This window comes from Palaemon carinicauda, chromosome 20 (assembly GCF_036898095.1).
Source record: "Palaemon carinicauda isolate YSFRI2023 chromosome 20, ASM3689809v2, whole genome shotgun sequence".
Classification (NCBI taxonomy): Eukaryota; Metazoa; Arthropoda; class Malacostraca; order Decapoda; family Palaemonidae; genus Palaemon; species Palaemon carinicauda.
The window spans coordinates 114,947,369-114,959,699 of NC_090744.1; the positions used below are offsets into that span (position 1 = coordinate 114,947,369).

General features: G+C 42.2%; 1 protein-coding gene across 2 annotated transcripts in view; it reads left to right on the forward strand.

Moving 5' to 3' along the window:
• The first annotated feature begins 4,201 nt into the window (after window positions 1-4,201).
• LOC137614395 (uncharacterized) overlaps window positions 4,202-12,331 on the forward strand; it is a 71,125-nt gene continuing 62,995 nt past the window's right edge. For both annotated transcript variants that reach the window (XM_068344192.1, XM_068344191.1), the window contains exon 1: window positions 4,202-4,324. The gene's annotated coding sequence lies outside the window, so the exon portion shown is untranslated. The remainder of the gene's footprint in view (window positions 4,325-12,331) is intronic.

Here is a 12,331-nt window from a genome sequence, read left to right on the forward strand (position 1 = left end):
TACGACCCAGACAGTCTAGACAGATTCGGGTTGTCACTGTACTTCCTCGCTTGCCCATGATTGACAGTTTACAGACTGTGCAGCAGTATCATGATCTTGTGTCCGGCTCCGTCAGACGACTGGCTTTTAAGAGCTCCCTCAAGTCGTCGCTGTCTGGAGATTTTCAAATGGACTATGGATCTGACCAAGGAACTGGGCCTCCTGGTCAATTTTGAGGAGTCTCAGCTCGTTCCATCCCAGACCATTGTCTCCTTGGGTATGGATCTTCAGAGTCGAGCTTTTCGGACTAGTCCGTCGGCCCCAAGGATCTTCCAAGCCCTAGAATGCATCCAGAGCATGCTGAGAAGGAACCGATGCTTAGTCAGGCAGTGGATGAGTCTAACAGGGACACTTTCATCGCTGGCCCTGTTCATCGAGTTAGGGAGACTCCACCTCCGCCCCCTTCAGTATCACCTAGCTGCTCACTGGATAAAGGACATGACGCTAGAGACGGGCTCAGTTCCTGTTTCCGAAGAGATGAGGTCTACTCTAACGTGGTGGAAGAACAGCATTCTTCTCAAGGAAGGTCTACCTTTGGCTGTTCAGACCTCCGACCACCGTCTCTTCTCGGACGCATCGGACACGGGCTGGGGTGCGACACTGGACGGACAGGAATGCTCGGGAACATGGAATCAGGAGCAAAGGACACTTCACATCTATTGCAAGGAGTTGTTGGCAGTTCATTTGGCCTTGATAAACTTCAAGTCCCTCCAGCTTAACAAGGTGGTGGAGGTGAACTCCGACTACACCACAGCCTTGGCTTACATCTCCAAGCAGGGAGGGACTCATTCGAGGAAGTTGTTCGAGATCGCAAGGGACCTCCTCATTTGGTCAAAAGATCGAAAGCTCACGCTGGTAACGAGGCTCATTCAGGGCGATATGAATGTCATGGCAGATCGCCTCAGCCGGAAGGGTCAGGTCTTCCCCACAGAGTGGACCCTTCACAAGAATGTTTGCAGCAGACTTTGGGCCCTGTGGGGTCAGCCAACCATAGATCTATTCGCTACCTCGATGACCAAGAGGCTCCTCTTGTATTGTTCTCCGATTCCAGACCCAGCAGCAGTTCGCGTGGATGCCTTTCTGCTGGATTGGTCCCATCTCAACCTGTATGCATTCCCGCCGTTCAAGATTGTCAACAGGGTACTTCAGAAGTTCGCCTCTCACAAAGGGACACGGCTGACGTTGGTTGCTCCCCTCTGGCCCGCGAGAGAATGGTTCACTGAGGTACTGCAATGGCTGGTCGACGTTCCCAGGACTCTTCCTCCTAGAGTGGACCTTCTGCGTCAACCTCACGTAAAGAAGGTACACCCAACCTCCACGCTCTTCGTCAGACTGCCTTCAGACTATCGAAAGACTCTCAAGAGCTAGAGGCTTTTCGAAGGAGGCAGCCAGAGCGATTGCCAGAGCAAGGACGACATCCACTCTCAGAGTCTATCAGTCTTAATGGGAAGTCTTCCGAAGCTGGTGCAAGGCCAATGCAGTTTTTCCTCAACCAGTACCAATGTAACCCAGATTGCTGACTTCCTGTTACATCTAAGGAACGTAAGATCCCTATCAGCTCCTACGATCAAGGGTTACAGAAGTTTGTTGGCAGCGGTTTTCCGCCACAGAGGCTTGGATCTTTCCTCCAACAAAGATCTACAGGACCTCCTTAGGTCTTTTGAGACCTCAAAGGAACGTCGGTTGTCCACTCCAGGCTGGAATCTAGACGTGGTCCTAAGGTTCCTAATGTCATCAGGATTTGAACCGCTCCAATCAGCCTCTTTTAAGGACCTCACATTAAAAACTCTTTTCCTCGTGTGCTTAGCAACAGGTAAAAGAGTAAGTGAGATCCACGCCTTCAGCAGGAACATAGGTTTCACATCTGAAACGGCTACATGTTCCTTGCAGCTCGGTTTTTTGGCTAAAAACGAGCTTCCTTCCCGTCCTTGGCCTAAGTCGTTCGAGATCCCAAGCCTGTCCAACATGGTGGGGAACGAACTGGAGAGAGTACTTTGCCCAGTTAGAGCTCTTAAGTACTATCTAAGAAGGTCAAAACCATTACGAGGACAATCAGAAGCCTTATGGTGTGCTTTCAAGAAGCCTTCTCTACCAATGTCTAAGAACTCAGTTTCTTACTACATCAGGCTTCTGATTAGAGAAGCAAATTCTCATCTGAAGGAAGAAGACCTTGCTTTGCTGAAGGTAAGGACACATGAAGTGAGAGCTGTGGCTACTTCAGTGGCCTTCAAACAGAACCGTTCTCTGCAGAGTGTTATGGATGCAACCTATTGGAGAAACAAGTCAGTGTTCGCATCATTCTATCTCAAAGATGTCCAGTCTCTTTACGAGTACTGCTACACCCTGGGTCCATTCGTAGCAACGAATGCAGTAGTAGGCGAGGGCTCAGCCACTACATTCCCATAATCCCATAACTTTTTAACCTTTCTCTTGAATACTTTTTATGGGTTGTACGGTCGGCTAAGAAGCCTTCCACATCCTTGTTGATTTGGCGGGTGGTCAATTCTTTCTTGAGAAGCGCCAAGGTTAAAGGTTGTGATGAGGTCCTTTAGTATGGGTTGCAGCCCTGTATACTTTAGCACCTTTGAGTTGATTCAGCCTCCCAAGAGGAACGCTGCGCTCAGTAAGGAAGACGATCTTATTAAAGGCAGAGTAACGGTTCAAGTCGACTTCCTTACCAGGTACTTATTATTTCATTGTTATTGTGGATAACTGATTATATGAAATATGGGATACTTAGCTATCCTTTAATCTTGTACACTGGTTTTCACCCACCCCCCTGGGTGTGAATCAGCTACATGATTATCGGGTAAGTTTAATATTGAAAAATGTTATTTTTATTAATAAAATAAATTTTTGAATATACTTACCCGATAATCATGATTTAATCGACCCTCCCTTCCTCCCCATAGAGAACCAGTGGACCGAGGAATAATTGAGGAGGTGTCAACAAGAAGTACTTGAGTACCTGGCCACAGGTGGCGCTGGTAAATACACCCCCTTCTAGTATTGTGATAGCTGGCGTATCCCTCCATAGAATTCTGTCGGGCAACGGAGTTGACAGCTACATGATTATCGGGTAAGTATATTCAAAAATTTATTTTATTAATAAAAATAACATTTTCCTATTATATCAAACATGAAATAACAGCATAATACATTCATTTGTAAGTTGTGAGAAATTAGATAGGACACTAAGACATAACTTAAATTCTTGTATTTTCCTTATTTTAAACCGTTACCCAAACAGCATCAAGGGTCTTTAATAATCATATATCTAACCCAGTCTATCTAACTATGAAAACTATTTTGTATCAAGAAGAATATAATGACTAGAAATAAAAAAGGGTGCCATAAATATCGAAAACCATCGTAAATTGATGGTTCTCACAAGAAGAAAACTTTTCACTTGTACATTATTGTCTATTAGTATGTTATCCTGACCTCAGAAGATGCAAACAAGAGAAAGCAGAATTAAAACTGAAGAAAGATATAATGAAAATGAAAAAGTAGAATAGAGAAGTGAAAGGAGGGAAGAAAAAAAAATAAAAATAAAAAAAATAGAATAGAGAAGTGAAAGGAGGAAAGAAAGATAAAATAAAAATAAAAAAGTAGAATAGAGAAGAGAAAGGAGGTAAGAGATTAAATAATAATAAAAAAAAGTAGAATAGAGAAGTGAAAGGAGGAAAGAAAGATAAAATAAGAATAAAAAAAAGTAGAATAGAGAAGTCAAAGGAGGAAAGAAAGATAAAATAAAATAAAAAAGCAGAATAGAGGAGTGAAAGGAGGTAAGAAAGATTAAATAATAATAAAAAAAAGTAGAATAGAGAAGTGAAAGGAGGAAAGAAAGATAAAATAAAAATAAAAAAGTAGAATAGAGAAGTGAAAAGAGGTAAGAAAGATTAAATAAGAATAAAAAAAAGTAGAATAGAGAAGTCAAAGGAGGAAAGAAAGATAAAATAAAATAAAAAAGCAGAATAGAGGAGTGAAAGGAGGTAAGAAAGATTAAATAAGAATAAAAAAAAGTAGAATAGAGATGTCAAAGGAGGAAAAAAAGATAAAATAAAAATAAAGTAAAAGAGCAGTGAAAGGAGGAGCCGTTGTAGACCTAACTCTCATACAGTACTACTATCATAACAAGGTCTAAACAGATTTCGTAAAAAAGTGAAGGCAAGAGAATCTCTAATACTAAGTTATTTAAGTTTAATTTTAGAGAATTTCTAGTTATTTAATTAATATGTTTACTTATATTTTAAAAGTACCTGGTTTTAATGATTAACAATTGGTAGGTTTGGTTTAGTAATATAAAAGGTTAGCATACATTTTTTAGTGTTAAATTGCCGTACGATACTTTAGGGTTAATAGTAGGCCAATTGTGTGTCGTAGAATAGACGAATTAAGGTAATTTTCAAAGAAAACGTAAGTTTTCCAGTAGGAAAAGGTTTATTTTTCATAATTTTTTTTTCTCGCCTGAACTATAAAAAAAATTGCAATTTTTTTCCACCTGAACTATAAAAAATAGTAAATTTTTTTCCCTCACCTGAGCTATAAAAAAAATAGCAATTTTTGGAGCCTTTGTATATCAGCGGCCAGTTCCTCACACGTTCATTAGAAATGGACATCAACTAAAACTTTACCCCCTAACCTAACCTACATGCCGTGTCCTTACATACTTAACTAACGGGGGGGGGCTAACGCCCCCTTGCGACCCTCCTTACACTGCCGTATTCTATATTAGCTGTAACAATACATACAGGTGGCCGCTATCATACATACATCCCCAATTTTTTCCCTCTCCTGAACTATAAAAATAAAATAGCAATTTTTTTCCTTACCTGAACTATAATAATACCTGTGTGAAATTAGTAGAAATACATAAGAGAATCCTTCCTATCCGTGTCTGTCATCACCCATATTTTATTGTATCTACAAGTATTTAGGTTAAGAACTAAGGAGCCTTGGTATTATTTTACTGTATTACAGGGCAGTGTAACCGAGAAGCGACGGAAACAAGTGTCATTTTCAAAGCGTAATTTTTTCCATAAGAAAAAGTAGTTTTTTCCTAGCTTACATTGCCCTGTAATACAGTAAAATGATACCATATTACCTGTGTCCTTACTTACTTACCAAATGGGGCCCCAAAACCCCTTGCCAACCCCCATACACTGCCGTATTCTAAGTCAACCGTCATCATACATACAGATGGCCGCTATCATACATACACCCCAGAACTAATACTAATTATTCATTTACTGAATTTTGCTACACTCACAATAAAACATTATTTTATTTTGCCTCTGATTTGGCAAGCGGTACATGTTGCGCTGTGCGTTAGCCGAGTTTTGGCGTACAAAAACATGGTGACCCAACCACCTTCCAATTACCCCTATTTTCTAAAAGGAATGAAAGTCAAGTGCTTGGGGTTAATGTAGTTTGTTTGGGCAGGTTAATATAAAAATGTTAGTTTAAAGGGGGTCGTACCCCCCATTTTAGGTAAGTAAGTAGGGATATGACTCCTGGGTTAGGTTAGGTTAGGAACCTTAGGCCAGGTAGTGTTCTTGTGTGTGTTATTAAAATATGTTTGTTTGGTATGTCTAAACGAATTACAGAGGCTCCAATTGCTTTCCAACTTAGTTTAGATTCATGTTAAAACAGCTAGATTGTGATAAACGAATATTTTTCTAAGTGCTTGTCATATGGTTTATGCAATCCATGCTTTTATATTGTTGCTAACTACTTTTTTATTTCATTTTCTTATTCCCTATATATTAAAAAGGCTCTGGGACTCTAGTGGGAACCAGGAATTTTGCTTTCCAGGAAAATAGAAAATTATAGAATTACACTATTAGTTGGAAAAATATATAATTTCAATACCGGTAATCTATATCAATCATAAAACATTGTAAACAGTAGCCACATCGACTGTGCACAAATGCCATTGTGCGCTTATGCACAAATCCTTATATGTATAGTAGTATGCATACAATTCAATCATATCTAATGTTTATTACAAATACAGTACTCCTCATTTAACAATAGTTTGCCTAACAACAAATCAGAGTTATGGCGTCTTTTTTTGAGCAGTCCAATATTAGTTTAACAAAAATCTCTCAAGCTTATGATGCGCAGAGTGCAGTGGCAGCACAGTCGGAAGCGTAACTGTAAGACTTCAGCCAACGCGAGTTAAAATGACAAATTTAGAGTTAAAAATTGCCAATTACAGCTTAATGTTAAAGAGCGCAAATCAAAACGGGAATTTTTAATTAGAAATCGACCAATAATACTGTACAGTATTAAAAACAATTGCCAAAGAACATGAGTCAAAACAGGAATAAGTACAGCGTAATGTTAAAATGCGCAAGTCAAAACGCAAAAACAGGCTTTAGAAATCAACAGTTAATATGTACTGTACATCATCATATTAAAAATTGCCAAAGTAAACAAGCTATAATGTGAACCTTGAGTTACAAATCGGCAAATTGTACTATATGATTTAGGAAATTTTATCAAAGATACTCTGTTGATTGTATGTGAGCTTAGTCTTGATACTGTATTCACCTTGAGATGAGCCGACAATAAAGCCAAAATAAATAGTCCGTAATTGCTGTTGTTAAAATACACCTTAAATTGATAATAGAAAAGTACAAAAATTATTATTTGAAGCTCTGTTAATATAAAAAACAAGGATTATTTTAGACTTTCTATACATTTATATTGTAATGTTGGCTAAAACCCGATATAGGCTGACAAAATTGAATGTTATGTTTTAAGCCCAGATTATTGTCGTACATAAACCGTATTTAAATTTATTCTTTATTAGTATATGTTTAACAAGATTTTGTTGCATGCTTGGCCTTTACTACTACTTTACATGTACAATCCATTTTTTGGTAAGTCATAACTAATTTTGGTTTTCAAGTAAACATATTGTAGATTTCATATCATAGCAAAAAGATTGTTTTTTTCAGTACCAATCAATAAGAATAGCCTGTATGACTATATCCAACACAATTTTATGCATATTTTTTACCTTAAACTATTTTTCCAACCAGGAGTTGGTAATTCAGAACCACTTTCGGTCAGTCCCGTTTCTCTATGTGAAGAACAAATATGTACAATACAGGGTCAGTCAGATGGAGGCATCCTTACCTTACCCTACCTAACCTAACTTAACCGAAGGCATCGGGGCCTATCCAGCTCAGGTTTGAGCACCTAAGTTCTATCCTGACCTAGAGCTTCATTATTTTAAACTTGGAATGTAAATGTTTATTCCATCTTAACTTTACACACCAAGTTCCAATTGACAAGAGCTCACATTCTGTTTGCCCTTTTAGCTTTGCACAGTTATAATTTTATTATCTTAACCCTTTTCCCCCAGGCTCTTTGGAAGTTTCCAACCCTTAACCCCCAGGGGGTTATTTTTTCCCCAGCACATTTTGCAGTATATATTTTTTAAATTGCTCTAACAGCCTTAATTTTTCAATATTAAACTTAGCCGGTGATCATATAGCTGTCAGCTCTGCTGCCCGACAGAAAAACCTAAGGACAAAATACGCCAGCGATCGCTATACAGGTGGGGGTGTACATCAACTGCGCCATCTGTCGAGCAGGTACTCAAGTCCTCCATGTCAACACAGAACCAATTTTCTCTCTGTCGTGCCACTGGCAAGACCTACTAAATACGCTGTTACTAACTGGATTTGTTTTCACAACTATTTGGTGAAGTACACTATTCCAGTTTTGAGCTTTCGCTATGCAGGGGTTTTATCTTCATCTCAAAACTTGAACTCGTTTTGGATAGATTTAATTATGGTGACAAAGAGAGTATGGACTCTCTTTCACTTTTAAATGGCCGACCCTTCCCTTAGACGGAAGTGTGTTTAGGTTTTTAGTAATTTTGCTTAACACGTTATAGCTCTATATATTTTATATCTCTCCGCCTTTATTAGGCCTCTTCGATTAACTTTCCATTTATTATAAACATATAAAAATAAATTTTTATGTTTTGTTTATATGCGACCTTTCCTGATAGTAGGCGGTCCTAACTTGGAACCGATGTTAATCAACGTTGAGCCCGTTATATCGTTTTTAGCCTTTAAAGAATTTAAAACTTTTTAAATGTAATGTTTTATGAAAGAATTTCTTTGATAGTCTCGTACTGTTTTCAAAGATGAACTAACGTTTAGTTTTTTAGACTACGCAGTTGTTGACGTTCAGGACGTTCAACATGCGCTCTATCGTTACGATAGAGAGAGAGTGTATCACGGTTTCACTTTGCAGTAAGAGTAAACCGATTCTGACGTTTCGTTCATTCTTTCTTAGCTTAAATGGTTTAAATTCTAAATTAAAGGAACTTTTTATTTGGAAAACCTTTCAGTTTTTTCCTTTAGCCAAATAACATGTTTTGACGATATATAATTGGGCTCTTCTCTCAGGTGCGAAATCAAGAGAGAAAGAGAGAGAGAGATAGAGACGGAGGGAGAGAGAGGAGAAAAAACGTTCCGTTCAAGCGGGTAAAGTTGTTCTCGTGTTACTCTCCTCCCTAGTCGCTGTACGGGGAAGAAGGTAAAACGTTTCTAGGGTTTTATTCTTGTCCCCAGGCTATGTGCGGTGAGAGATTGTAAACGTAGTTTATTTGAACTAGTGTTTAGTCTCTTTCCCAGCCACTGAATTCTTTATCTTTATATATGTTTTCTGTTGCATTATACGACTGTTTTCGCAATTACTACCTTTTAATGAAGGGTAGGATTGCGTGTTTCAGGTAGAAATCAGTAAAAGTTTCGATTTCAGTGAAATAAGTGCAAAACAGAAAATCGAAGTGATAAAGTGATATGCGCAAAGTGTTACAGTGTTGCGTCCGAGGGTTCGTCTGTTCGTGCCTGTCGTTCACCTAGTCCGGGACCTCTTGCAAGCTCCCAAGCCCAGGGGAGAAGTAATGTCGAACGACTTATGGGTTCGTCAGGCCTTGATCAACGAACAGACGTTTTCCCTCCGTGGTTTCGGGCGTATCTACCCAAGATCGCCCCACCCACACAAAGACGAGAGAGCCCATTTACTTCTCGTCTGCGGAAGAGGTTTCTCGTAAGAAACCTTGGACCAAGGTCTCGCAGCTTATTAAGTGCAAGTCGGTCCCTTCCGCGCAAGTCCAACGGCCCAGGTGTAGCCACTGGGTCAGTTCGGACTGGCTGCAGTCTTCCGATGACTGCACACCTCCTAAGAGAGGCAAAGCGGTACCGCAACAGGCAGTAACACCGTCTGTTGCCGCACCTGCTGCTGTAGACCCTAAGTGGTCTTTGCTACAGTCTATGCAGACACAATTAGCTTCTTTTATGCAGGAGTATCGTGCGGAGAAGGTTGACGCTGCACCCGTTAGCCTACAACCAACCACGGTTGTGCGTACAGTAGACGCTGATGCTACCTGCTCCCGCACTCCGCCTGTGAGAGTTCCACCACCCATGCGCAGTGTACCCTGCCAGCCGCATGTTGACGTTCACAGACGCACGCTACCCTCCGTTGACGTTCGCGAGTTACCACAACAACAGGAGGGTGGAGTTAAGTTGCTTTGTTTTGACGCTGTGCTTCAACCTCCGCAACCCACTGTGGTTACCGCTACTCGCCCGCAGCAGACTAGTCAGTCAGGAGTAGAGGCTTCCCCACACAGCTATGGTTGTGGCCAGCTCTCAGACTGTCAAGCAGTTACATGACGTTGCCTTCTGGTCTGCTACTAATGCACCAGTGCTGTTTGTCCTCACGCACCTGTTGTGGTTGACAGTTCAGTTTTTGACAGTTCACAGACTGTCAAGCTGTTACATAACGTTGCCTTCTGGTCTGCTGCTAATGCACCAGTGAGACCCTCACTGAGATAACCTAGCTTTTCTCGGACAAGGTTCCTGTAGATGAGAAAGTGCTGTTCTCCCTCCTACTGATATTCCTTTGAGGACTCTGTCATTTGGAGAGGAGCCTTAAGCTGCTTAGCCTCCTATGAACTTTAATTAAATCATGATGATTTTTTAAGGATCTTCGTCCGGATCTTGTAACTGCTGCTCCTCGTTCGCCTAACGTCAGAACTTACACTAGGCCTAGCTACTTCGAAGCCGTTGTTGTTAAGCTAGTGCTCTCTCGCTCTCCTAGAGAGCGTTACGTTGGCTAGGCGACTGGTTTTTGCACCAGGAGGAGTTTTAGGGATACAGCCTTTGATTTCCCTTCTTTTAAACTGGCTTATAGAGCGAGAGTCTGATAGGACACGAGAGAAGTTCTCGGCTTGGGAGTTCATGCCTCTGCCCAGGTAGACTTCTCAATTCTGGTAGACTCTCCCTGGCGCCTAGCCAGGAGACGCTCCAAGTTGTTTACAGGTCAACTTCTCAACTTTTGTCGAGCCTTTGAAGTTTTGCTGTACTATTATGTCACACATAACAAGGCTTCCAGGGATGGTAAATGGTTCCGCCTCAGTCGCTAACCCCGTCTGTTGCCACACCTGCTCCCGTAAACCCTAAATGGGCTTTGCTGCTAGACATGCAGTCCAAGCTTGTGTCCTTGATAGAGGACTTAAATACGGAGAAGAACCTTCTGGCCAACAACCTTCCAACCGGTTGGTTGTGCGCCCTGTTGACGCTGAGGTATCCTACTCACGTCTGCCAGTTGAGGTGGTTCCTCCACCGATGCGACCCAGTGTGGGTTGCCAGTCGCACGTTGACGTTAAGCGACGCTCGGAGGTGGTTGTTGACGTTCAGTGTGTCACTAGGAAGACGTTCAACAACCAGCAGAGGTGACTTGTTGTGACGCAGTGCGTCAACCTCAGCAACCCGGTAGGGTGTTGACTGCACAACCCAGTCAGTCTAGACAGTTTCGGGTTGACGCTGTACTTCCTCGCGCACCCATGGTTGTTGACAGTTCACAAACTGTGCAGCAGTACCATGATTTTGCGTCCGGCTCCGTCACGCATCCACCAGTGCGACCGGATTCAGCGAGTCAGACGTTACCCACTCCGTTGCCGTTTCCTCATCAGTTTCGGATGAGGAACCCTCTGATGAGGACGTTGCTGAACTAGACGATCAACCCCCAGCCCTGCTATCCATCCAGAAGATGCTGAAGAAGGAACGCTGCCCAGTCAGGCTGTGGATGAGTCTGGTAGGGACACTGTCATCCGTGGATCAATTTGTGTCACTAGGAAGACTACACCTCCGTCCTCTTCTATACCATCTAGCTTTTCACTGGAAAAAGGACAAGACGCTAGAAGCGGTCTCGATCCCGGTTTCCGGAAAGATAAAGTCTGGTCTGACTTGGTGAAAGGACTATATCAACCTTAGAGAGGGTCTTCCCCTGACTGTTCAGACTCCCAACCACGTTCTCTTCTCGGACGCATCGGACGTAGGCTGGGGTGCGACATTAGACGGTAGGGAATGCTCGGGATTACGGAACTCGAGTCAAAGGACAATGCATTTCAACTGCAAGAAGCTACTGGCAGTACGTCTGACCTGGAAAAGCTTCAGGTCTCTCCTTCAAGGCAAAGTGGTGGAGGTGAACTCGGACAACACCACGGCTTTGGCGTACATCTCCAAGCAAGGAGGGACCTACTCTCTGACATGGTACGAGATCGCAAGGGACCTCCTCACCTGGTCAAAAGGTCTAGACATTTCACTAGTAACGAGGTTCATCCAAGGCAACTTGAATGTCATGGCAGATTGTCTCAGTCGGAAGGGACAAATAATTCCAACAGAATGGACCCTCCACAAGGATGTATGCAAGAGACTTTGGGCCACCTGGGGCCAGCCAACCATAGATCTCTTCGCAACCTTGATGACCAAGAGGCTCCCAATATTTTGCTCACCAATCCCGGATCCAGCAGCAGTTCATATAGATGCCTTTCTACTAGATTGGTCACATCTAGATCTATATGCATTCCCTCCGTTCAAGATTGTCAACAAGGTACTGCAGAAGTTCGCCTCTCACGAAGGGACAAGGTTGACGCTAGTTGCTTCCCTCTGGCCCGCGAGAGAATGGCTCACCGAGGTACTTCGATGGCTAGTAGACGTTCCCAGAACACTTCCCCTAAGGGTGGACCTTCTACGTCAGCCACGCGTAAAGAAGGTACACCAAGGCCTCCACGCTCTTCGTCTGACTGCCTTCAGACTATCGAAAGACACTCGAGAGCTAGAGGCTTTTCGAAGGAGGCAACCAGAGCGATTGCTAGAGCAAGGAGAACATCCACCCTTAGAGTCTACCAATCGAAGTGGGAAATCTTCCGAAACTGGTGCAAGTCAGTATCCGTATCCTCGACCAGTACCTCTGTAAC